A 24832-nucleotide genomic window follows, 5' to 3' on the forward strand; every position below is an offset into this window, starting at 1 on the left:
GATAAACAGCTGCCTCTGATWGGGAACCATATCAGGCCAACATAGATATACAATTCCCCTAGATAACCCACCCTAAATCACACCCCTACCCAACCAAAATAGAGAATCAACAGCTCTCTATGGTCAGGGCGTGACAATTTTGTCCAGCTCTTGTTGATTTTTTGTTGTTGTTGAAGGGCTGAGTTACCCCCTACTATTTTCTAATCTAGTCAAATATCTCCAAGAATATATCTTGTTTACACAAACCACAGCTTGTAAGAGCAAGACTGTTTGACATTTTCCACGGATCTGTGTCTGGATCTCATTTTAGTAACCACACACACACACACACACACACACACACACACACACACACACAACACACACCACACACACACACACACACACACACACACACACACACACACACACACACACACACACACACACACACACACACACGAAAGTCCACTACTGCCGCCACCTATCTATCACCCTCCCCGGCTCTGAAACAGCTGCCACTGTCACAACATGACATCTTCAGGGCCCAACGGCGTCCGCACAGTGTCCTGCTTCGTCGTCGGAGCGGCTCCGGGTGGAGCTCATCCAGCCAATGCTGAGTGTCACTTTGGACCCCAGACAGGCAGGACAGTGAGGGTGACAGCCCAGGGATGGGAGTCGGGGAGTGGGGACAATGGGGAAAAGGGAGTGGCCGATTGACAAGGCCGGGCCGGGCAGCCATAGGCTGTTAAAGTGTCTGAACAGATGAGCCTAGGGGCCTAGGGGTTTCAGTCTGCTCAGTTCAGTCTAGTATGAACAGCCTATGCCAGTGCTCCATGTCATTAGCAACTGGTAATTAGCAACTGGAGTCACCTCAAGCATTGAGTTTAATGACAGATTCAGTTGAAGTCTCTCAAGAGAGAAGATGTTCATCATGGTTTTGTTGAAAGTGCATACACAGTATGGGGTGAACGGGGATTAACAAGCTGACCTTAGTCAAATATTACACAACTCACTTGATCTCTTGAACGTCTGAACATTTTCCCTACAATAAATATCTGTTGCCTGAATATATCTAAAGATGTGGCTGACATGCAGCATTTCGCCATCCATACAATACCTGCCGCTGATAAAGGTAGACGCAGTTACAGTGTGACAGACATTTCCAATTATAATGGGTAAATAACTTTTGATATATTTATCAGTCCATCTTCCTTTAAATTCGCTCACCCGCAAAATGGTAATATCACAGATTTGGATTCCCAAGTAAAATGTTTTCTGCTGTCCAATATCCTCCCTTCATTCTAATCTCTCCTTCTCATCAGTGTTTCGTCTCAGGCCTAAAAAAACACTTCTATTACAAACAGTACAATAAGATAGACYGCCACAGCAGTGTCTCTGGTTGGTATTGCCAAATGTAACAGTCAATATGTTTCTTTTAATTCTGTGGTAACCTTCCACCGCTCACTTTGCGCAGAAACCAAGATTGAGAAGTGCATCTTAATTGTTCCGCTGTCATAAACCAAACACACACACACAAAAAATGTACCTTGTACGCAAGCCACAAGCCTATGCACATTCACTGTATATCAACTCCCCAAGCGTTAGTTTTTGTTAGGACAAATCATTAGCTTCAGCTAACATTACAGAAAAAATACATGTTAGCAGGGTGGAACTTCTAAACAAACTCCCGCGTTTAGGGGTAAATAAATGACGTGACTCATTAACGTGATGAATGGCCGCACAATCCCCAGGTGCCCCACGTCAACACACCCCCATCAGTCCCTCTTGTCGGCCATTCCGGGTGAAAGCAGAGTGTTTAAAATGTGCTGCTCCTAAGTGCTGAGGCAAGCAGCTCCACCAGCCAAATGTTCCCTTTTCCATCTCCTGAGGCTCTAAGGTCCCATTCTACTGTTAACATCAAATCATTAAATTCACCCGGATTCAGGCGCTCTCCAAAATGTGCGAAGGTACAGAGAGAGTAGAAGAGGTGAGGATAGGGGGGGGAAAGGGTCATTGTTTTCCATAAAAACAAAATAGACTCCATTGTTCAGTACTGAGCAATTACACTCAAAGTTGACAACACTCTCAGGCTTCAAATCCATCTTGTTGACCATGAAGGCAACTTATTAAGTGGAATTATAGTTTATAATAGTGGGGATCAATGGGAGCGATTTGGACAGTGCATCATTGTCAGGCCTGGACTTGAGGAGATACATTTTCCTGGGCGCTGTGAGAGGAAGCAGTCAGTGGTGACGTTTTTTCAACTGTTTTTTTCTATTCGCATTTATGCGCCTTCCGAATCTGTATGCATACACAGTAGTCCAGGGCTGCGTATACAGAGCAGATATAATCTGTATGCATACACAGTAGTCTCAAGTCTGCTTATACAGAGCAGATATAATCTGTATGCATACACAGTAGTCTCAAATCTGCTTATACAGAGCAGATATCATCTGTATGCATACACAGTAGTCTCAAGTCTGCTTATACAGAGCAGATATAATCTGTATGCATACACAGTAGTCTGAAGTCTGCTTATACAGAGCAGATATAATCTGTATGCATACACAGTAGTCCAAGTCTGCGTATACAGAGCAGATATAAACTGTATGCATACACAGTAGTCTCAAGGCTGCTTATACAGAGCAGATATAAACTGTATGCATACACTGTAGTCTCAAGTCTGCTTATACAGAGCAGATAAAAACTGTATGCATACACAGTAGTCTCAATCTGCTTATACAGAGCAGATATAAACTGTATGCATACACAGTAGTCTCAAGTCTGCTGACACAGAGCAGAACACGTCACAGTGCAGATATTTGTAGGCGAGGCTGAGTGGCTCTCAATGTTTGGTTGTGTGTCTCATTTGACATTGAGTCATTTAGCAGACACTCTTATCCCGAGCAACTCACAGGAGCAATTACAGTTAAGTGCTTGCTCAGGGCCACATCGACATATCTTTCACCTAGTAGGCTCAAGGATTTGAACCAGCGACCTTTCGGTTACTGGCCCTGCCACCCTCTCCCTGCCACCCTCTCCCAGTCTGTTGTAAAGCCTATATTTACGGATGCAACCTATAGTGTATTTTGAAGGACCAATCATCATCATCATCGTCACATAATCATTGTCATCATCTTCATTCATGTTCATCATGATCATCAACATAATAACCATCACTATTGTCATCATTCCAAAGGGACAAATAAGTTTTACACAGCAAAAGATTGTTATTACATTTCAAAGCATACTGAAAGGCGTACTCCATGGCACTCCAAATACCATCATTTACGTTTGTAAACAGAGTATTGACATTGCCATCTGGCAGGACCTACCCATTGAAAGGACTGCACCATTCGGACACATTGTTTCCGACTGACTACTAGATCACACCACAAAAGAAACACGTTCGTGTGAAATGAGTCAAACATTCCTCAAAGAATGCAAACAAGCAAACTACCAGATGGTGAATTCAGTAGACTGATTGTATAAAAATGGCTCTGGTTTACAACAAAAGAGTGATGACTGAGTTACAGTGTAATGGGTAGAACTTTCGAGACTCCCTTTGCAACCTGAAGCAATTATCACATTCAGCTGTTTCTTACACTAGATTGACTTCTTTCTTGTTTCAAGATAACTCCAGCATCTGATGCACGACACCTCGGGCTGTGAAAATGCTAACTGTCCTCAAAAAGCCTAAAATGTGTGTGTTTGTGTTTCTTTGTTTATAAAGCATTGTGATTTGGAAATAAAGGGTATGCCTTGAGCCGAGGCAATCTTTCCAAGCATATGAACATTATGGAGAGAGGTGTCAGAAAAGACTGGCTGCTAGGYTTTACTCTTATTCTCAGTTTACATTTTTCATTTTTGAATCAAATATAACATTTCCATTACACTACCATAAGGCAATCAATGCTGTTGCACTACGACCAATGCAATCAATTTTGTTTTCCCTGTGTAACACAGATTCATTCATCTACATGATATAAATGTCATCTTTTTGTCACATAGCGGTAACCTTTTCACTGGTGTGGATTGAATTAGGACCTTCACATGGCAACACGTTTCAAAGGAGCTTAAGCATGATGTTTCATGTTCACTTCGAATAAAGAACCATGACAAATAAGCATCAGTTCATATGTGAAAGGCTAAACAACTCTATTTAAGCCTGACAAGTCTGACAGTATGTCTCTTAAGATACAATACTAGGTCAACGTGCCTGTTATCTAGTCTATATGAACACGTTGAAGAAGTGCCTTTTAACTTTTGAATCTTACATCAGGGTATCATTGTCCTAACCTACTCCAACAGCACCTCAGTAGTTATCTAATTAACTGTAATTATGTTAGACTTAGGCCATACTCACAATCGATTTAAAATGAGACCACTTTGAGATCAGACAAGAGTCTTTCCCTCCCTGCCACTCTGGCTTGAATGGACTTGATGGGACAGTTTCTATGGAGACCAAAAACTGAACAAGGACAAATTAGGTGAGGTTAAGTTTTGTGGCAAGGCACTATTGAGGGAGGAATAAAAGTCCTTGGCACAGTACAGTATGATGAGCATGGAAGGCTGAACAGTGGTTGRAGGTGTAGAGGCTAAATAATGGCATCAAAAGGACAAATAGGATTCCCATCAATTAAAGTAATAGCTTGTTTGTTCCAATGTCCATACTAGCATACCACTTAGAAATAACACATTTATTGGGCAGCGTTCCAATTTGTTTGCTAGTGTGGAAGTTGGAATAGAACCCATAGGTACATAGTATTTACAACTTACATACTTTTATTTCAAGGCAAGATAATGTACCCCATACAGTGTGTGCTCGCTGAGACACCCAGCCTGTACGAGCGTGCAGTTCTTCCCCACTGGATGTTTGATTCTCCCACTTCCATTACCTTAAGCCCTGTAATCTTGATGTTCGGACGGGTAGGGAGATTGCATTGGAGGGCATCACGTTTGAACAGGGCAGCTTAGTGTGGTTACAGTATAGTACGTACAGCACACACCATCACTGTGCTTTTCCACTGGAAGTTATAGGATTCTGTACCTGACAAAAGAGAGAAGTTGATGGAGTAAACTCCTCTTCATATGAGTAATTACTTTCTATTGAATGGAGGGTAGCAGTTCAGTTGATCTCTGCCAGTGGAAGGATGTTTGAGATTCTTCAAAGCTGCACTGTGATACATTATATTTACCATTAGGTGAGTGCACAAGTAAGAACTAAGCAAGGTGATTTGTATGATGAATTATGTATACCAGTGGCGGTCGGTGACGTTTAAGATGAGGGAGGATTATAATTTCTGTTACAACGTATTGAATGACTGTCATTCATGTTCCATTCACCCAGTTCAATGTAACATTGGCAGGTTTAGGCTACTACATGATAGTCTAATTTCCCCTAGACCCATCATGAGGTTGCTACAACCTAACCTATGAATGGCAGTTTACAATGTAGGTAGGTGCATAGGTCGAGAGAAACATTTGAGTAATCAAGGGGTGCGTTTGTCAATTCACTCTGGCTATCTACTCTGAATTCAGAGCACTTGTGTCTGTGTACCAAAGCGCAGAATAACTGATTCATTTATTGAATATGACCCATTGAATATGACCGGTGTCAGGAAACTTTGGCAATTTTTTWATTCATTAAATTGTTGCCAGCAGCACAGTTGAAAACAGCCTAACCAGCTCTGCAAAGGTGAGTAAAATGGTCAGAGTGAAGTGTTCTCTCATTTGTGTCTGGAAGTAGCTCGCTAGCTAGCCAACGTTAGCCAGTTAGCTTGGGTGCTTGACTACCGTTGTGAGGTCAGAACACTCGGATCAACCCTACTCCTCGGCCAGAACGGCCAGAGTGCGCTCTGAGCACACTGGCTCTCCAGAGTGAATATAAGAACACACCCAAGGTGACAGAGAGTGACACATTCAATACCGCCTTGCACACTCTTGCCTGCATCTAGCTGGTCTGGTGTGATCATTAGTCCAACAGTTGAAAACTAGTTTCCTTCTGTTTAAAATGTTTTTCAGCATAATCAGTGGAATGAATACACCCCTGATCATACGCAAACACAGTTCACTTTCATAGCAGTCACATACAAACAGCATAAACATTTTACTCGTTGTATAATTTCTTCTCGCATCTGTGCGCTCTCCTCTCACCTTTTCCCTTCCCTTGTGGACTGTGCACAACACATCAGCTGTCTGTGACAAGGCGATAAAACCTTTCCAAGACAAACTTTCATATAATAACCGCTAACCGCTACACAGCCTACAACAATGTCACCATATTAGCTGACGACGTTAGTAACGTCATAGTCAACATAGCTACAATAACTAACACGTTAGTAAACCCACTACAATCATGCAGTACAGTGGACAGTCAGCAAGCAGTTTAGCAGTTACACCAGCGGGCCTCCGGTGGCAATAAATGTATAAAACCTAAAGCTTACCTTGACTTGGAAGAGTTCCAGTGTTGGATAGCCATAGCTCTCACTTTGAGTTTCTGACGGGCGGCCCCCAGGTGGTGAAGGTAGGAAACAACATCTCCACTTCGCTGATCCTCAACACTGGGGGCGGGTGCTTTCTCAGCACCCTCCTGTACTCCCTGTTCATCCATGACTGCACAGCAATGCACGCCTCCAACTCAATCATCAAGTTTGCAGACGACACAACAGTAGTGGGCTTGATTACCAACAACGACGAGACAGCCTACAGGGAGGAGGTGAGGGCACTCGGAATGTGGTGTCAYGAAAACAACCTCTCACTCAACTTCAACAAAACAAAGGAGATGATTGTGGACTTCAGGAAACAGCAGAGGGAGCACACCCTATCCACATCGACGGGACAATAGTGGAGAAGGTGGAAAGTTTTAAGTTCCTCGGCGTACACATCACGGACCAACTGAAATGGTCCACCCACACAGACAGTGTGGCGAAGAAGGCAGAACAGCGCCTCTTCAACCTAAGAAGGCTGAATAAATTTGGCTTTACCCCCACAAACTTTTACAGATGCACAATTGAGAGCATCCTGTCGGGCTGTATCACCGCCTGGTACGGCAACTACACCGCCCACAACCGCAAGGCTCTCCAGAGAGTGGTGCGGTCTGCACAACGGATCACCGGGGGTAAACTGCCTGCCCTCCAGGACACCTACAGTACAGCACCCGATGTCACAGGAAGGCCAAAAAGATCATCAAGGACAACAACCACCTGAGCCACTGCCTGTTCACCCCACTATCATCCAGGAGGCGAGTTCAGTACAGGCGCATCAAAGCTGGGACTGAGAGACTGAAAAAGAGCTTCTATCTCAAGGCCATCAGACTGTTAAACAGCCATCACTAACACAGAGAGGCTGCTGTCTACATACAGACTCAAATCATTAGCCACTTTAATAAATGGATCACTAGTCACTTTAAAAAATGCCACTTTAATAATGTTTACATAACTTACATTACTCATCTCATATGTAGATACCGTATTTTATGCCATGTATTGCATCTTGCCTATGCCGCTCGGCCATCGCTCATCCATATCAATCAATCAATCAATCAATTTTATTTTATATAGCCCTTCGTACATCAGCTAATATCTCGAAGTGCTGTACAGACACCCAGCCTAAAACCCCAAACAGCTAGTAATGCAGGTGTAGAAGCACATATATTTATATGTACATATTCTTATTCCATCCCTTTACATTTGTGTGTATTAGGTAGTTGTGACATTGTTAGATTACTTGTTAGATATTACTGCACTGTCAGAACTAGAAGCACAAGCATTTCGTTACACTCGGATTAACATCTGCTAACCATGTGTATGTGACCAATACAATTTGATGTGATTTGATTTGAGGCTACTGTAGAGCTTTATTGCAAAACAGTGTATTTTAATCAATGATTTGGTGATGTGGATATATTTAGTATAGTTGTTTCTAAAAATTATTAACTTTTTTAATGTTGCACTTTAKATTTTTATGAAATTCACTGAGGAGGATGGTCCTCCCCTACCTCCTCTGAGGATCCTCTACTGATGTATAGATGTTCAACATTTACAGTATAAACAGTATACAGTATAAAACAGGATATATTTGAGGTAGACAGACCAAGCATCTATATTTTACATTTCATATTAATCACTGTAATTGCTTACCATTCCAAATTGACGTAACCCTAAAGCTGCTCATTGGTTCCCACACACACAAAAAAAKAWATTTTTGCTCCAAAAATCACCAAATGAAATGGCATCGCCACTTGAGTTTGTGGCCCAGGAAGGGAATGCCAACAACAGCGTCCATAGATCTACATTTTCCCAACTGTACCACCCAATTCATTCTGCAGTCTATTCCATCTATCACCCTGTGACACATGAAATGATTTATCCCATATCTCAAAGATGTTTTTTCCCTCCTCCGTATTCTCGGAGGTCGTTTGTTTTATTCACTTCTGTTTCTTGGAGCTCCGGTCCGATGTTTTCCCTCAAAGGGCCCGTCTGTTTTTGGCAACGGCCTTACTCTACCCCTTATACATAATGGAAATAGAACCAAAAGCAAATGTGTACCTCCCTATGGTTAGTCAGAGCCCGTCGCGATCCAGGTTTTTCGTGTATTACGGGGCTGAATCACCTGCTGAATTTTAACACATCGGCATCCSATGCATCCGCCTCCAGGGCCTGAATTTTCTCTCTCTCTCTAGAGTTTAACAATGAGGTAGAAAACAAAGTTGTACTTCACAGTCAAACTGATTCAGTTCTGTTTGAGTGGCCCTTGGGTTCAGACAGTCTTTTAACACAAATAAAACAAAAACTCAATCAAACTCAATGAATTCTGTCTATTGTTGTCCACCTTCAAGGTGACCTGCTAGTGATGGCCTGGGCATACCGATACCATGAATAGGTGGTTGTTGCTGTTTGGAGTGGAATATTATTCTTGTCCTCTGCCCTTCAGACAGCTCAATGCAACAGAAAGGGTGTACCCTTCATGAACTCTGTTTCATCTATTCAATGTTTTACCATGACTTTGACGATGCATTGTTCAGGTTTGGACTTTGGATTGTGTCCCCCTGGTTTGATAAGATTATCAGGGTGTGTTGATCGACTATCTCTTGAYAACTGGCTTTAGTAACTGCAATTAATTATGTGCATTTAATATGTTAGCATCACAGGTGCTATTAACTAACACACTATAAACATGCTATCACAAGCTGATTGAAGCATCTGGAACTGCATACTGTAGTCCTAGTTACATTTTCCTGTTTGGTCCCTGGAGCCCCCCGGTGCTTTAGTCTTCATTAAGAGGAGTTCCTCGTTGATCGATCACTGTCACTGGGGCTGCTCTGTAATTGCGGGCGTCCTTAATCATGACTGACGTCTCATCTTCTTCATTGTCACACAGGTCTCAGGAGAGAGAATGTTCCATGACTTTCACACCTTCAACCTCAAGGTAGGCCTCCGTGCTTTATAGGTCTGTATGTTTCTGTCTGGCAGTTCATATAAAAGACTGTGGGTTGGATTCTGTTATAGTTGTCTATCTACTGTACACAAGGAGGACTGTAGACATTGACACACGTCTGCACTGTATCACAGTGCAACTCGCTATGTATACTGGGATGTGAAAACTCATTCTGACAGCCCAAACAATACAGTACAAAACAGACTCAATTTAACTTGTCACATTAATGCAATGCCTTATTTAAAACAGATCCATGTGTCCACTCACCTGTCTGATTCTGAAAAGTGGAAGTGAGTTTTGAGTGTAGTGGTTGTATGTTGTTATAGTAATGACATGTTATTTGAATGAGAATATTAACTGGCTGAAGGATAATATCATAGGTTGCTATTTATACTGCAAATTGAGAGAAAGAAGGTCAATTCTAATTTCTATGAAGAAAAATCCCATTGCATTGAAACTCCCATTCCATTTCCAAACTATGATAAAGTAACACTCATTTGATATAGTTGCCTGCCTGCCTGCCTGCCAGCCAAATTCATTCTTGTTGCAAAGTTCCAAACACATTTGATTTCCTTAGACCTTATAATTAGCAATTATATGTGAAGCCTTACTCTTGACAAATCCTGAATGTTTCATTTTTACTCACTGGCTTATGAGTTAACATTGAGACTCATCTTATTCATTTTGACTACATATTGACAGACACGTCAATGACCTAAAGTACAGGCACATTCTATGACACATAAACATAGTAAGTAACCCAATACATCTACAAAATGAACTATGCAATGAAGCTGTCTCTGACAAAAGTACGGTATGTTAGTGCCATGCATGTACTGCTGATGAAACCTCAGCAATGACCTACATTGGTAGCACAAACAACTTCTCCAAGGTGGATCTTATTTGACAGCAGTCCTATGTGTATTAATCATGGTATGCTTGAATTAGAGGGTCCTCAAGTGCAGGACACCAGGAATCTCAAGAAGAAGAATAGATGAATGGATGTCAATAATGTGAAGAATTGTGTTATTTATTCAATGGATATCCTATATATTGGAATGTCTTGGTTGATTGATATTGGAGTGATTTGCTCCTTAAACTATCCAATAGCAGAATAGTAAGTGTTCAGTGGTGTGAACTATGCAACATGCATGATATTTGTTTGTTGTCACGTTCCTGACCTATTTTTATGTTATTTTGATTATTGTTTAGTTGGTCAGGGCGTGAGTTGGGGTGGGCATTGTATGTTGTGTGTGTTTTGGTTAGTCTATGGGTGTTGTATGTGTATGGGATAGAGTTTGTTAGGTTGTCTAGTTATGTCTATGGCTGCCTAGATTGGGTCTCAATCAGAGACAGCTGTCATTCATTTGTCTCTGATTGGGAGCCATATTTAAGGTAGCCATAGGCAGTAGGCTTTTGTGGGTAGTTGTCTTGTTTAACGTTTGTTGCTTGTCTGGGCACTTGCGTTATTTAGCTTCACGATCATTTGTTGTTTTGTTTGTTTGTAATAGTGTTTTCGTTTCATGTTCATCTTCGTTCGTTTAATTAAAAGAAGATGGCTTATTTTCCTCATGCTGCGTTTTGGTCCGTCTCTCCTCCACACGATCGTGACATTTGTTTCCAACTTCTTCATCAGCTTTGGAAGGCTCTAGATTTAAACATTTCCCATGCACATAGTAAACAAAATATTTATGAAAGATATCAGCTGATGTTCCTGCTCTTTTCCATACATTTCCCCCCCACTTTCTTTATGGCTATATAATCTAATATACATCTTTCTGTTTGGCTATATAATCTAATATACTGAAATTATTTCGGTATGGATAAATAATCTAATGTAAATCTATCAGTATGGCCATATAATCTAATGTAAATCTTTCTGTATGGCTGTATAATCGAATGTAAATATATCTGTATGCTATATAATCTAATGTAAACATATCTGTATGGCTGTATAATCTAATGTAAATATATATGTATGACTAATTTCATGTACTGTAAATCTATCTGTATGGCTATATAATATAATGTAAATATATCTGTTTGGCAATGTAATCTAATGTAAGTATATCTTATGGCTATATAGTCTAATGCAAATCTATCTGTATGGCTATCTCTTCTAATGTAAGCCTATCTGCATGGCTATGTAATCTTAAGAGAACAATCTGTATGGCTGTATAATCTAATGTAAATATATATGTATGACTAATTTCATGTACTGTAAATCTATCTGTATGGCTATATAATATAATGTAAATATATCTGTTTGGCAATGTAATCTAATGTAAGTATATCTTATGGCTATATAGTCTAATGCAAATCTATCTGTATGGCTATCTCTTCTAATGTAAGCCTATCTGCATGGCTATGTAATCTAATGTAAGTCTTTCTGTTTCATCTCATTTCATAACACCACTGCACAGAGGCATCCTAATGGTCCCTTTCTCTGGGCTCCGCAATTGGCCCCTACACTATTTATGCAGCGTGACAGGCAAAGCACAATATAATCAGCCTCCGAATGTGTATTTCATGAAGGGCATCAACATTCATCTATTCAACCATCTCCCCACACACGATACACTCTGGTGTGGGCACATACACACGCCGCAACCCCATAGCCTCGTTTTGATCAATTTCGCTCCCTCAAATCTTTCTGCATCTAAATGCTAGCCGACTGTGCTTGCTCCCCACAATCCGCCTCTGAAGAATGACCCCTCCGCAGCCAATCCATGTGGCACGGCGCTTTTTATACGCTCACACACTGTAATTGACACATTGTAGCAAATGGGCTTATTTTCACGTCACATCAAAGGAACATTACGATGAAATATGGGCATTTTCTATATATTTATTATAGTGCCCCTCCTCCTTTCTCTACCCCCGAAAGGTCGTTTGCAACGACACTAAGACGTAATCTGGATTCCAATTGTTCATGTGTCGGGCTAAGTGGCCCCATGTGAAAATTCTATGTGGAATTGGAGGCTGATACTAACGTTCGCACCTAACAGTGTCATACTCTGATGTGTATGGCTATTGAGTCCATGGTCATTTGTATGGATAAGGACAGTGTTTCCCAACTCCGGTCCTCGAGTACCCCCAACAGCACGCATTTTTGTTGTAGCCCCGGACAAAAACACCTGATTCAACTTGTCAAGGGCTTGATGATTAGTTGAAAAGTAGAATCAGGTGCTTGTCCTGGGCCACAACAAACATGCACTATATCTACAAAAGTATGTGGACACCGCTTCAAATTAGTGGATTCAGCTATTTCAGCCACACCCGTTGCTGACAGCTGTATAAAATCGAGCACACAGCCATGCAATCTCCATAGACKAACATTGGCAGTAGAATGGCCTTATTGAAGAGCTCATTGAATCTCAACGTGGCACCGTCATAGGATGCCGCCTTTCCAACAAATCAGTTGATCAAATATCTGCCCTGCTAGAGCTTCCCCGGTCAATTATAAGTGCTGTTATTGTGAAGTGGAAACATCTAAGAGCAACAAAGGCTCAGCCGCGAAGTGGTAGGCCACACAAGCTCACAAAACGGGACCGCTGAGTGCTGAAGCCCGTAAAAACTGTCTGTCCTTGGTTGCAACATTCACGACTGAGTTCCAAACTGCTTCTGGATGCAAGTCAGCACAATAACTGTTCGTCGGGCGCTTCATGAAATGAGTTTCKATGTGCAATGCCAAGCATTGGCTGGAGTGGTGTAAAGCTCACCGTCATTGAATTCTGAAGCAGTGATGAATCACGCTTCACCATCTGGCAGTCCGACGGACAAATCTGGGTTTGGCAGTTGCCAGGAAGCTACCTGCACCAATGCTTAGTCCCAACTGTAAAGTTTGGTGGAGGAGGAATAATGGTCCAGGGCTGTTTTTCATGGTTTGGGCTAGGCCCATTAGTTCCAGTGAAGGGAAATCTTAACACTACAGCATACAATGACATTCTAGATGATTCTGTGCTTCCAACTTTGTGGCAACAGTTTGGGGAGGGCCTTTCCTGTTTCAGCATGACAATGCCCCCGTGCACTAAGCGAGGTACATACAGAAATGGMTTGTCGAGATCAATATGGAAGAAATTGACTGTCCTTCAAAGAGCCCTGACCTCAACCCCATCGAACACTTTTGGGATGAATTGGAACGCCGACTGCGAGCCAGGCCTAATTGCCCAACACCAGTGCCCGACCACACTAATGCTCTTGTGGCTTGCTTCCAGCAAGTCCCTGCAGCAATGTTCCAACATCTAGTGGAAAGCCTTCCCAAAAGAGTGGAGGCTGTTATAGCAGCAAAGGGAGGACCAAATCCATATTAATGCCCATGATTTTGGAATGAGATGTTCGACAATCAGGTGTCCACATACTTTAGGTCATGTGGAGTTTGTACTGTTGGGGGTACTCGAGGACAGGAGTTGGGAAACACTGGATGAATTAGTGATATTTTAAAAGGTCAATTTGAAAGATGTTGCATGACACATGCATCAGTCCCTTGTCACTCTCTCTCTGGCCTTGATTTTGTGGCCACTCCAATTACAAGGCAAAATGGTTAATAAACTGAATGACGATGGCTTAGAGGGTAGTGTGTTTATAAAAAAATCAATGATACTCTTAACCCTCATGAAATCATAATGTTTATATCAATGTCAATGGCTATTGTCCCGTGATATGATTTAATCATGAAGCAATTTTATGATAATTTACTCCTTGATTACTATTAATATTTGAATAATTAATCTTTTCCATGCATAATACTGAAGGAAATAGAGTGACACATTGAAAGAGTGTGGTATTTTTACCAGAAATCTTTCACCCCAAATGTATGTAATTTTCAGCAAAAATCCTAATATACAGTACAACTTGACCCCCACAGAAGCCACATTGTTATCAGTTAGCATCACTTAAAAGAGAGCACCTGAGAGCCCCCTGTTTTTGATTTAGGTCTCACAGCAAAATGCTAAATGTCTTTCTTGGTGAACCACTATTGATCTTTCCCATTGCTCTCAACATCTGTAATTGATACAGTCGTGAGTGTTGACGATCCATATCCCCATTGCGTTTTCTAGGAAGAATGTGATACTTGTGAGATAGGAAGAGAGGGGCCCGTTTCAAGGAATGCAACAGTTAGTGTTTCCTCCCCCTCTCCTCTTTGAAAGCTATTTCCTCTCTGGGAGGGGACGAGCATCTGAGGGCTGTCAGCTACTGCTTCCATCAACACAAAGGCTAAGATCTCAACCAGCCCTGGGGGAGACTAGTGTCACTTTAACAGGCCTTATAACATGTCAATTTACACATCGCCCACTAAGTCCACTACTGCCAAGAGCTTCCACTGTAGACACTAACACACTGTGTGGTATAAGCGCTACCACACACGCAACACAGTGTGGATTACATTTGTGCTGGAACACATGGATTGTAGAATGACTGAAAAAGGCGATGCTCATTGATTCCATTTCCACGCAGCTTGGTTGAGATCATTTCTGAGCAGCTGGATATGTACTGGTCACAAATCCATTACATTTTTATTTATTTATTATCTTTACCCCTACTGTCAGTTGACTGGCACATTTTCATAATGAAATATTCTGACACAATAGACCCACCGGAGTGTATTATAATTTATACCATTGAAAAGAGTGATAATCATCCCTTACCCACATTAATGTAGAATTAAACAGTATAAAGGAACCTCATTGCGTCTTAGATGCACGTTGATGAAATAGTATAACATATGATCTGAAGATATCATAAACTGGGTTCTCTATTCTCAGAATGTCTGTAATATATACTAACAGATCATGGTGAATTTCTATGGAAAAGTACATGCCACAATCATTCCAATACTGTTACACATTCATTCATATGCATTTTTTGTACTAGAGGAGAAATCCACTCTGAGTTTGATCATTGGTATTTCTGCTCGCAGTACAGGGGGCAGGGCGGCATGGTTAGAATGCTGAACTCCCCCTGCTACAGTCGATGATTGTTCCATTTAACATTGACAAGCCGTTCAGAGGGAAGCTGCCAGCCTAACACACAAACAGGTGCATAATGAGGGCTGGTGTGGACCTATCATTGTCAGCCATGATATAACAGCATGCATGTCTTTGTATTTAGAATATCAAATATTATATTACCAGGAAGAGGAAGTCATTGTAGAATCAGAGTCTGCAGCCTCAGGCAGACAAGGACCAAAAATCAGCCCTGGCATTTATAACAAACGCCCGTGTTTTTCCTGAAATGCCAGATGGCCAGTCCACCGCTGGATACAGTATAGTGATAGACATTGTCCACAATGCTGATGATTTTGAAATGTTAACGTGAAATATAACTAAGACTGAGGAAACATGTGACAGCGTGCATATATAACAGCTTCTTATTTGTACATCTCAGCTTACCGCCACATCAGCCACCACTGAATCCTCTAATGACAAATGTGTTTTAAATGTAAAATGTAATCAGTAGGATCACCACACGCAATCAGCTCTTCTTCAGTGCACCTGTGCGAACCCCTTGCAAATGTAAGTGCATTCAATGGGAGAATTATTGCTGGCAGCTTATCAAAGCAAGATTGCGTGTTGACTTTGATTAACGTCTGTATGGCGAAGGCTTGATAAGGTCAAAGTTCAAAATGATCTCCTCTCCAAACAGCTATTATGTGAAATTCTWTAAATATTTATCTTGAGTGTTCGCTATTTGTCTTTCTTTAGGCCAAGGAATTATTTCATAGAAATTCATGGTTTAGAGCTTGATTTTCTGAAATACGTTTAGAATTAGATTAAATAGTAATATACAGTATGTGATACTAGTAATACATTAGCAATACAAACTAATATGGACCAACTATAACTTATAATCTCAGGAAAAAAGGAAACGTCCCTTTTTCAGGACCCTGTCTTCATTGTAAAGGGTTTAAACACTGTTTCCCATGCTTGTTCTATGAACCATAAACAAGTAATGAACATGCACCTGTGGAACGGTCATTAAGACACTAACAGCTTACAGACGGTAGGCAATTAAGGTCACAGTTATGAAAACGTAGGACACTAAAGAGGCCTTTCTACTGACTCTGAAAAACACACAAAAAAAGATGCCCAGGGTTCCTGAACATGCCTGAGGCATGTTGCAAGGAGGCATGAGGACTGCAGATGTGGCTAGGGAAAAAATTGCAATGCAGCGCTACAGGGAGACAGGAAGGACAGCTGATCATACTTGCAGTGGCAGACCACGTGTAACAACACCTGCACAGGATCGGTACATCTGAACATCACACCTGCGGGACAGGTACAGGATGGCAACAACAACTGCCCGAGTTACACCAGGAACGCACAATCCCTCCATCAGTGCTCAGACTGTCCGCAATAGGCTGAGAGAGGCTGGATTGAGGGCTTGTAGGCCTGTTGTAAGGCAGGTCCTCACCAGACATCACCGGCAACAACATCGCCTAAGGTCACAAACCCACCGTCGCTGGACCAGACAGGACTGCCAAAAAGTGCTCTTTACTGACGAGTCGCGGTTTTGTCTCACCAGGGGTGATTGTCGGATTTGCGTTTATCGTCGAAGGAATGAGTGTTACACTGAGGCCTGTACTCTGGAGCGGGATCGATTTGGAGGTGGAGGGTCCGTCATGGTCTGGGGCGGTGTGTCAAAGCATCATCGGACTGAGCTTGTTGTCATTGCAGGCATTCTCAACGCTGTGTGTTACAGGGAAGACATCCTTCTCCCTCATGTGATATCCTTCCTGCAGGCTCATCCTGACATGACCCACCAGCATGACAATGCCACCAGCCATACTGCTCGTTCTGTGTGTGATTTCCTGCAAGACAGGAATGCCAGTGTTCTGCCATGGCCAACAAAGAGCCCGGATCTCAATCCCAATCCCATTGAGCACGTCTGGGACATGTTGGATCGGAGAAATGTCTGGGAACTTGCAGGTGCCTTGGTGGAAGAGTGGGGTAACATCTCACAGCAAGAACTGACAAATCCGGTGCAGTCCATGAGGAGGAGATGCACTGCAGTACTTAATGCAGCTGGTGGCCGCACCATTTACTGACTGTTACTTTTGTTCAGGGACACATTATTCCATTTCTATTAGTCACATGTCTGTGTAACTTGTTCAGTTTATGTGTCAGTTTTTGAATCTTGTTATGTTCATACAAATATTTAAACATGTTATGTTTGCTGAAAATAAACGCAGTTGACAGTGAGAGGACGTTTCTTTTTTTGCTGAGTTTATAATGCTTATGCTTAGGGCAGCTGGTTATTGCCATGCAAAAGTGGCTGTGAATGATACAAACCTTAGAATGTGTTAGAAATCAGAACACATATGGGCTGCATGGTGTGACTATAGGCTATTGATGATTTGAGAAAGTAGCAAAAAAAGCTTGCTCTCTGTTCTTTTGCCTCAGGATGCACAGCTGTTGTCTCATCAAGTGATCATACGTTCACCCATCAGACTATTCTCAATTTAATCTTGTCTTTACTAATATGTCAAATTAGTTTTGATTTAGAATGGACCATTATCAAATGGGCAGGAACAAGGGGCAGGGGGAAAAAGACATCTGTATGCACTCGAATAGCGAATGGATGTCATGCTCATTCCCACCAGTCCGTTTTGTTGGCTACTTCGGTTTTTATAGCGGAGCATGTGCTTAATATGAGCAGCTGAGAAATACATATAAGAACACTTATTCACTCCACGCGTCAACGTCTGTTTGAGGAGCATGTTCTCACTGCCCAAACTCTGTATGCCATGGGCTCTCCAACCTTGTTCCTGCAGCTACCCAGGGCTTAATTTGGGAAACCAAGTGAAATGTGTTCGGGAACATCGATAGCAATTAAACATCTTTCACTAAACTCGACAGTCCGTCTGCGTGCTCGGGAAAGGAGTAAAGGAGAAAGAGGAGGAGATGGAAACGCATGGTGGTGAGATATTCTGTATGGCTAAAGGTAATGTGTCACCCAATTCATTATGAAAATATAAAAAATCAAATACAAATTCACTAATTGCAGGCTAACTGTAAGCCGCCCTGCACAATCAATGAGCCAACAGCATCGCCTAGGGCTATACGTTCTCTCCCAGACACATGGATATACATTTTGTAGTGTAGCATAAGGTAACCAGTCCATCCAGCATGCATGATAATACAGTCCACACTCTAAGGTAATTACTCAAATTTGTGTAGGCTAGACCAATTATATACGAAATACATCTTAAATCAGTTTTGTTATATGTTATATGTATAACGTCACAGTCATACTATTAATTCAGTTGAATTTTTATGAATTTATTTATTTTTGGTGGGGGGGCTCCTTATGCATATGCATAAGCTCTAATATGTGTATGGGTGTTTTGAATTAATCATCACCTTAGAAAGCAATGTCCTTTTCGTTGTGTTAGGCTTTGAAACAACATCCACAACAAGCATGTTTTACACAGTGGTGTAAAAAGTACCCAATTGTCATACTTGAGTAAATGTAAAGATAGCTTAATAGAAAATGACTCAAGTAAAAGTGAAAGTCACCCAGTAAATACTACTTGAATAAAAGTCTAAAAGTATTTGGTTTTAAATACAGTTAAGTATCAAAAGTCAATGTAATTGCAAAAATATACTTCAAAAATAAAAGTATAAATCATTTCAAATTGCTACCAAAACATGTCCAGAGTGCATAAAAAGAGATTACATTGACTCAACGGTCACGTGGAATTTCAATGCGGTCATGACTAATGACTGCCGGTGAGGCGGTAACACGGTCACAACAGCCCCACTTATGTCATACAGAATTGCAAACGTAAGCCGGCATTCATATTCAAAATATCTCAGTACCACATGCTTTATTCCTATGCAGTGTTCTAAACTGGAACATCCCCCTGACAAGCGAGCATGCCCGGCATCAGAAAATGACTTAAATGTTTGCAACTCAAAACTTCAAATGACTGATAAGCGGTATCTCAGACTCCAGCGAACATTGGGATTACGCAAGAGATGTGAATAGGGGAGGGTTGCCAATGTGTTATGATTGCTGCTCATCTGAAGCCACAGCCTCTCTACAGAGAGGTGGCAAAGATTAGAAACTGACGTTTTTTTTTTTTTTTTTTATTATAATACAAATCACACTTATCTTTGTTCTGCTAGCAGATTTCTTTTTTTTAGGTCACTTGCTGCCATGTTACCATTTATTCTAATACCGTAATTACCATATAAGTTGAATCATCCATGATAATTATATCTGTTGAGTTCTACTTCAGCAACTCTGATAATACGATTGCCTTGCCACCACTGGGTGTCTTCACTCCTCCACCCCCCCCCCCCCATCACCACCCCCCAACCCTGACAGAAACATCTTTTTTGGCTCGTTCCCACAGAAAAGTGTCAAAAGTTAATTATCTTCTGCCGCAGAATCGTCATTTTTTTTATTGCTCGCCCAAATATTCTGAACAGGACACGATTATAATTGCCTTTGTTTATCTGCTGTAGGAATACTCTTTCCTCATTTAGATATCGCCTAGCTGTATTTGACTCGTTGCATTGTGAATTGACAAATGATTTCCAATGTTATCTGTGTAATAGTCGGCTTTGTCTTCTGATTCTCATTCTGATTTATATTCCTGATTTCGAACACAATGACAAAGAACAAACAACCAACTCTGAATTCAATCATGATTAGCATACTGCTTAATTGTTTTTGTCACTTTTTGGAACTTGGAACTAAAGAAATTCTGACTTTTTTGTTCTGTTATTCTGAGAGATAAATGTGAACTAATATGTAAAGGGTATAATCTACTCAGATTCTGATAATGTGGAGGATTTTGAAGCATATCATATGTGAGTATATTCTGGATTTGATTCATGTTCTGCCTCTGAAAGAATTGTACACTAAGTGTCTCAAACGTATTCAGATATACTCTCACTACCAGTGGCGGTTCTAGTGTCACGCCCAGGCCATAGAGAGGCTTTTATTCTCTATTTTGGTTAGGCCAGGGTGTGACTAGGGTGGGCATTCTAGTTTCTTTATTTCTATGTTTGTGTGGTTCCCAATCAGAGGCAGCTGTCTATCGTTGTCTCTGATTGGGGATCATATATAAGTTGTCCTTTTCCATTGGGATTTTGTGGGTAGTTATTTTCTGTTTAGTGTCTCCACCAGACAGAACTGTTTTCGGTATTTTCTCTTTGTTATTTTGTTAGAGTGCTTTTTGATTAATAAAACATCATGAACACTTACCACGCTGCGTTTTGATCCATGCATTCCGAGAAGAGCGGTGACATCTAGCGTGTATGGCACCCTGGGTCGAACCCCCCCTTCAGCCCACCACCACCACCACCAACAAAAAAAACAAAAAAACATTCTGCACTAACTGTAATTTTTATTCAGACATTTGGAACAACACAAAATAATCATGACATTTAAAACTATATAAATATAAAAATAAGACTCATGAATATCAAAAAGAAGTAACAAAGACAAATAGAAACAAACTTGTGTTGATTTGGCGCTTGAGCATCAATACATTACCCATCCTTCAACACTGTTGACCAAGGGTCAAGACTACATTACCCATCCCCCAACACTGTTGACCAAGAGTCAAGACTACATTACCCATCCCCCCAACACTGTTGACCAAGAGTCAAGACTACATTACCCATCCCCCAACACTGTCAACCAAGAGTCAAGACGACATTACCCATCCCCCAACACTGTCAACCAAGAGTCAAGACTAAACCAATTCACCTTGGTGGTGTGCAGACTGGTTTTATATTATTCTTAACGATTTATCACAAACCAGAAAAAAACGATATGTCTGTGAAACTATATATTCACAGTATTATGAATTAATTGTGGTTTATTTGGTAGCATTTCGTAGTGTGACTGATTTTACTAACTGCATTAGTACTTTACAAAGTTAGAGGTGCGCTATTTTATAGATTCCCCCGCTCCCCCTACCTCAGGCTTCCAGTGGGGAGACCTGAGGTCAACCTACCACCGCCCCCTCCCCATCTCGTACTTCTGAGTGGGAGACCTTCCCAGGCAGTAGCCTGCCTAGCTCACAAACTAGAATCGGGGCACCCACTATGACAAGGTTAATTGACCCACAGTCCCACACGGTGACATGATATCATTGACGTGACGTGCAAATGAGTGATAGAAAACGGATCGCGCAAATGTTACCATTCCCCCCAAAAATTGTGCGGGCGCCTCGTGCCGCTCCCTCGTGCTGCCCATGTCGCCTATACCTAAGTCCACCACCACCGTTGAACAGTAATAGATCATAGAAGTTGCACACATTTGCCTATTGAATTTATTGCCATTGGCTTCAGAAAGTACTGACCTCACTTTTGATATGAATATAGAAAGATCACTGTAATTTGAAATTACACCCTCATGCACTTAACTTTGAGATGAGCAACAGTGGCCATTTATAGGCACTTGTCCTCCACTAGCAGTCATGACACCCATATTATGTGTGACAAGCTGTCTTCCACTAACTGACAGACAATTTAGGGCGAGGAATAATTCCACGGTGTGTCCAGTTGAGGACAGTTTGGAATGCCAAATCATCCACAAAAAACAGACATAATGAATTGTAGCCCTTGTGCATGGAGGCGTGGAGGGGTGAACAAGAGCTCAACACTTTTTCAGAAACATCTGTCTCGATCCTTGCCCCTAAAAACGGTCTTCCTTTGGCTGAAAAATAGGTCAACCATGAACACCTGCCTGAATCTGCTGAAAATCCTTGAAGCAGGCTTTTAATTAGTGGACCATTCTGGGAACGGTGCGGATTTCAGATCTATTTTAGCCTATGTGGCACAGTTGTTGGATTGTCAGCGTGGATGCGGTGAGGTACCTTTGTGTGAGGTTCAATAGTGGACTTTTGAAATATCTTTGCCAGTCTATCTTTACCCAATTTAAAAATAATTGAACACTTAGCCTCATGTTGCTGTTATACCTACCTGTTATTACTGTTTAGTTACATAGGTATACATGTAATGTAAGGCAAAGTGCAAAGTGCAAAGTGCAAAAACAAATCCAACAAAAAGGTGATACCTCCCTTATGCCTTTTACAGGAGTCATACTTGGTGGTGGGCATTTCTCCCACTGTTCTCTAGCGCTACATTATTGGCTATAGCTAACTAATACCTCCCCTATTTTTCCACGAAAGGAAAGGGACAGGCAGGAGGGTGCCAGTTTGGCCCACATTCAGATACTGGATTATTGAGATTACACCACAGTGATTGCTTAATTAAACATTTGCCTGTGTAATGACTTTGAGAGAGGGAATTAAAGGTCTAAGTGCAGCATAATCTATGTTGAGCCTGAACAGAAATCGATAGGACGTATAGTGCTGGCGCCCAGGGTTTTTTCTGACTTGTTTAGGGTGAGTGTTTGTGTACTGACTCAATCGATATGTCAATGGCTCAACATTTATCAAGCTCTGGGCTCATTCTTCTTTGTCTTAAAGCATTGATTGCTGGTGTTCTACCAGTGTGCTTACTTGGTGCTTTTTGATAGTCCCAATAAGAGTATTTATTAGTGAATGACTAGTGAATGGTCAGTTTTCATTAAACAATGTGTGTCGTGTTTTTGCAGTGTGTGTGTGTATGATGTGTGCGTGTGTGTGCGCGCGTGTGTGTGTGTGTGTGTGTGTGTTTATTTTCACCTGTCTTACTACACCAGATAGTTTCAAGAGGAAGTGAAATATACAAAAATATACAAAAGGGCAAACAAAAGGTCAAATTGATGTTTAGAAAAAAGGTGCAGCTAAAAAAAACGAGTTAGTATGGTTTTAACTTTGTGCATGTGCAAACACTTTGAAAACCTGGCCCTAAAATGTTAAGACTGATGATGCCAAATAGGGCAAATGCCGTCCAGTCTATTTCAAGCCTTAGCCTTGAGCAGTACAGTTCCCTGATCCACATTGTGCATATTTATGTATCACTACTTCATACATTTTACATGAGATTGAGTTAACCTAACATATTGAGCATTCACAACTTCAAACTGTTATGTGTGAGAAGGAAATTCATATTTTATGATCTTTTCAACATTTTTGTCACGGCCGTCAAAGGAAGTAGACCAAAGCGCAGCGTGGTGAGCGTACATATTCCTTTTTATTAGTTGATGACGCCGACAAAAACAATAAACAATACAAAAACGACCGTGAAGCTTAAGGCTATGTGCCACAAACAAAGTTAACTTCCCACACTGAAAGGAGTGAAAAGGGCTACCTAAGTATGGTTCCCAATCAGAGACAACGATAGACAACTGTCCCTGATTGAGAACCATACCCGGCCAAAACATAGAAATACAAAATCATAGAAAACAATAACATAGAATGCCCACCCCAAATCACACCCTGACCAAACCAAATAGAGACATAAAAAGGCTCTCTAAGGTCAGGGCGTGACAATTTTTTAAAATAATCTGTGTTTCTTGGTATGCATTGAGGACACCATGGAAATATTGCAATGATCCTCCACAGCTATTTTTAGGATATTTAATTCCAAGAAAGCTTTGGTTGTATCTGTGCTGATATTAAAACCCAACAAACACATCAGACCACAACATTCCTTAAAAACAAATTCTGAACCTTAACCTTATAAACACTCGATTCAACCACAGACACTATAGTCTGTAACAAACAAACCGAGGGCACTTGGCTACTGAAAATGTCTACTAATTGAGCTGTTGGGCACCAGTTAAAATGGTGTATGGATTGGATGTTGTGAAAGTTGATGAAAGTTGGGGCCTGAATTAGATCTTTCAAACAGCGTCAGTGTGGGTCGTCTTGCAAGCTTTCCCCCTATCGAATTCTAAAAATGAAGTTGACCTCAACCATAAAGCTTTAGGACATGCAGCAAATCCAAAGCCAGTCATATTACTTCCACATCTTGCTTTCGTCTTCTCCTCTGTGTGATAAGCCCCTCTCTCTAACGAGAAGACTTGGGCTAATAAGGGTCTTATCTGCTCTTGATATTAGATACTAACACCTCATCAAAGTAAAGCCAGCGCTAGTCTCTCCTTTCCCCCTTCAAAAATGTACATTAGCCTAACAAAGTCTCCAAAATAAATCTTTTCAAACCTAAATTAAAGTTGGAGTTGAATGGCCAAGAGCAAATTTCCACCCCTCATTTTGAGAAAAATATAATTTGCCCAACTATGAATACATAGAAATGTGCTTAGAAAATATTGAAATTCATGTTTTTGAAGCATTAGTGAACTTTTCATACTGAATTTATACATTGATTCTTGATCAATAATGTATGGCTTGTATATGAAAATGGGTCAGGGTGAGACAGTGACATGGGCCTTTCATCGATTCTTCAAGTTCAGCAGTTTAGAGAATGTGTAATCTTGGGACAGATGATTTATATAGCACAGCCCGTCATTCGCCAGGTACTGTCATGTGATCTTTGCCATC

At 41.2% G+C, this 24832-nt stretch overlaps 1 protein-coding gene across 29 annotated transcripts in view; it reads left to right on the forward strand.

The window, feature by feature from the left end:
• Positions 1-24832, forward strand: part of LOC111960007 (receptor-type tyrosine-protein phosphatase delta-like) — a 648092-nt gene that overhangs the window by 290004 nt on the left and 333256 nt on the right. For all 29 annotated transcript variants that reach the window (XM_070437867.1, XM_023981849.2, XM_070437873.1 and 26 more), the window contains exon 8: positions 9364-9411. The gene's annotated coding sequence lies outside the window, so the exon portion shown is untranslated. The remainder of the gene's footprint in view (positions 1-9363; positions 9412-24832) is intronic.

The sequence above is a fragment of the Salvelinus sp. IW2-2015 genome, linkage group LG37 (genome assembly GCF_002910315.2).
Source record: "Salvelinus sp. IW2-2015 linkage group LG37, ASM291031v2, whole genome shotgun sequence".
Classification (NCBI taxonomy): Eukaryota; Metazoa; Chordata; class Actinopteri; order Salmoniformes; family Salmonidae; genus Salvelinus; species Salvelinus sp. IW2-2015.